Source organism: Parasteatoda tepidariorum, chromosome 10 (genome assembly GCF_982258835.1).
Source record: "Parasteatoda tepidariorum strain Cologne lab strain chromosome 10, Ptep-v5.0, whole genome shotgun sequence".
Taxonomy (NCBI): domain Eukaryota; kingdom Metazoa; phylum Arthropoda; class Arachnida; order Araneae; family Theridiidae; genus Parasteatoda; species Parasteatoda tepidariorum.
Genome location: NC_141764.1, coordinates 47,388,773 through 47,392,440, shown reverse-complemented (window position 1 = coordinate 47,392,440; position 3,668 = coordinate 47,388,773). Strand labels below are relative to the sequence as shown.

Sequence of the window (3,668 nt, the reverse complement as noted above, 5' to 3'; positions counted from 1 at the left end):
ATCGTAATATATAAATTTTTTTTTTTACCCTTTACTTTTAAATAGTTTACACTGTTCTGTCTTTGAACAGAATTGATAATATGGTGATGTATCGGAAATAATTGTAAAATATTGTAAAAGAAAATGCATTTTGTGTTTTTATACCATTCTTGTTTTTATATTATTCTTGTTTTTCCATTACCATTAACATGAATATACAAGCTTTTCTGTGCTTTGTAGTCAGATTCAAATATAAATATTTGTATCAATAATGTATCATGGTAGACGGAAATATCTTATTTTTGAAAATAAACTACAATAATGAAACACATACGCGACCAATTTTTTTCCGTAAAATAAAACTATAGTAATAAAAGATAATATAAAACGAAAAAATTTTATATTAGCTTTTGTTATTATATGTTTCAGGTTTGGGAGTGTTATAAATTTGATGTAATAGATATCTATCCCTATTATAGTTTATGATACGATGGATTATAATTATTATCTACATAACGCCATTATAATATTACATAGTAGTATTATTTGATATTTAAAAAAGCTCGTGTTTTATTTATTCCTCCTGTGTTTTATTTATTTAGTTTACACATCCCATTTTTATTTAACGTGGAAAATAAAATCGATAGAAAATTACTCACCATCAAATGCAAGCGAAATAGCTAAACACACATTAGACAGTGCTAAAAGATAAAATATGTTTTAGTTGTGTAAGCTTTCTATCGAGATGGAATATTTCCGTATTACTCCCTGGCACTACATTCCATTCGACCATGGCCTCTCTAACAATTCGACGCCAAAGCAACGACGTTCGTTTTGCACTCTTAATTTTTAAGTTTTTGAGGTCTCTCTAAAGGTCTGGTTTCTTAGGACAAGCGCCTTATCTGTGCGTCAGCGGAAAGTTGACGTAGAGCTGACGCCAAAAAAATATTTTTTGTTAGCTGAGCGTGAGCAGTCGGTCCAACGCAGATATTATCTCTCATTGCGCATGCGTTAATAACGTAAACAAATATTTATTTCGAATTTGTATTGATCTTGTTATTGTCGACCAGTGTTTTAAAGAACAAATAATGATTTTGTCCGATAAAAAACACATTATAGCTGAGCTAAATGAAGAGTGCTATGCTTAATGAAGAAGCTATGTTTAATATCAAAATCAAAATCTTGGCTGATTTCAATGTGCTGCTGGATGTTGTCCGCCATTGCTTCTGTGGTTAACGTCACGTTGTAAATCCAACTGCAGTTGAGTTGGACGGCGATTGTAGCTCAAGATGAGCGTTCGATGACGTAGACTATCAAACTCACAAATGGACCAATCGGAGGTTAGCGCTGATTTCCAGCTGACGGCGTCTTGTCCTAAGAAACCAGGCCTTCAACCTCATCAATCCATCTTTTCTCGGAATTCCCCATTTTCTTTGACCTAGGCAATAGCAAAAAAGATTTTTTTCTACATTGGTTTTTATACATTCTTTTCTTAACAATTAAAACTATCTTTATGGCAGGCAGTTTGGAGCAATATAGTAATAATTAACTCTTTAGCCGTAGATGATATTTTTAAGTACTATTTTGCTGATCTTTTACTTGACACCAATGACGCAGTAATGCTTTATTAATAGTGTTAAAAGGCACTGCAGGTATACTGGTAATATGAATCAAATGGTATAACTGGTGTCGCGGTAATAAAAACCAAATGATACTGCTGGTATTGTGGTTATAAGAACTAAATGGTACTTCTAATAGTGCTTTAATAAGAACTAAATAGTACTACAGATATTGCTTTAATAAGAACCAAACGGTACTACTGGCATTGTTGTTATAAGAACGAAATAGTAAGAAGACTCAAATGGTACTATTTCGCCATTTAACTGAGCTAAGCATCACTGGTACCAGTTATAGTTTGGTGAACTTTTACGGGTTCTCAAAAGCAAAATAGTTCATATTTTTGCATCAAACCATTCCTTAGTTTTCTCACTATTTCAGATGCTATTTCTTTCTTTCTTATTAGCAGCATTGAGCAACTGGTATTGACCTATACTTTATTTGGGCTACATCGATGATAAACTCGAAGTAAAGATTAGTAATTCCCTAAAAACTCGAGAATTCATGAATCGACCCTTGTGACAAACTCGCATTTTTGATAGAATTAAGCCTCATTCACATTACATGGAGAGGAAAGTTACTAAAACCTAGAGGATCCCTATTCCTAATCCAACTATCACTGGATTTATTTTTGAATGGTACTGGGATCGGCGCGAGTCTGGAGCAGTATTAAAGTCACTCAACCATTGCTGGAATTCGAACTTGTTTACCTAGTTGGTAGGCTAACGCTTCATCAGCTGAGCCATCATGGAATTACGTAAAATAGCAAAACTTACCTACAAGAAAATATTGCTTCTTTATTTTCTTTTATAAATCTAAAGAAAATGAAAAATGTGACTTATCATAATCAAGCCTGAAACCTATCATGAACAAATGTGTAACTTACTAAACTGGCATATTGAATTATTTGAAAAATTTCTTTTAAAAGAAATTGATCTGATTTAATTTCTGCATAAATATTAAAAATCAGAGTTATATTGCTCTAATGTCCGTTTGACTCGACTTGTCCATAAATTGCTTATTTGGCTTCTTGTCCTTTCCATTTCCTGCATCGTCAATTTCTGCCTTAGCTTTCTTCTTTTCCTCTATTTCTCTTAACTTTATTCTTTTCACCATTTTCAATCGGTAGAAATCCTGACGAGAATTTTCGTCCATTTCACTATCAACATATTGTATAGTTTTCTTGATTTTCGGAATATACGTTTGCTCCAAGGCATTCACTCTTCGGTTGGTGCTTTTAATAATTTCATCCAAAACCAAAAACGTTGTTTGCAGAGTGGCAAGCTCTACAAGTATATCGGTAGCATTCATGAACGCGTGCTTTAGAGCACTCAGTTTTTCCCCACCTTTAGCCAATCCTGTCAAGTTATAGTAATCTTGACCTTCGTCAAAGCATTCAAAAACATCAAGTTTAACTCCAGCGACATTTTCCGTTTTATGATAAACCTTGAGTCTGGCTTTGGTAGATTTGTTTAAAACCGCTTGGTTGAAATGGCCAGAAACAAACCTTGCTTCAGCTAAAAGCATGGAAGCTTCCACGAAGATTGTACCCATCAGACGTTTTACTTGAATAATTTCTTTTCCAATTTTGCGAAACCTCATATCCAGTACTTCTACCTTCTTTTTCAACATGTCATGGCCTTTTTCGGCTATTGACAATCGAGCTTTCATTTGTTGTTTTGCCATTGGTGTCGGAAAAACGGGAAATCTGTCTTTATCACCCATGATTTTGTATTTATAATTTAATTGTAATTTTAATTTGTGTTTTATTTAGATTAAACAGGCCATTTCATTAAATTGATTTTAATCATTAACTTTTTCTTCAAAACTTTATTTTAAAAAAGTCATTCTTATGTAAACTTAATACATATGAGAAACCATCAAGTCAGAGGCTGTACTATATCACCTAACTACTATCGTTCAATTAGTTGACGTAATATTGAGGTTGTTAATGGCAATCAGTTGTTGAAGTTATACTTCTTATGCGACTTCCAACAAGGTTGCGTTAAACGTTTAACGCTACATTTTTATCGGCCGGGAAATCACGCGGTTGGATACAGTTTTCCCTCATT

General features: G+C 33.3%; 1 pseudogene; it reads right to left on the bottom strand.

The window, feature by feature from the left end:
- Positions 1–2,568: 2,568 nt before the first annotated feature.
- Positions 2,569–3,321, bottom strand: LOC107457323 (V-type proton ATPase subunit D 1 pseudogene; annotated as a pseudogene).
- Between the last annotated feature and the right edge of the window lie 347 nt (positions 3,322–3,668).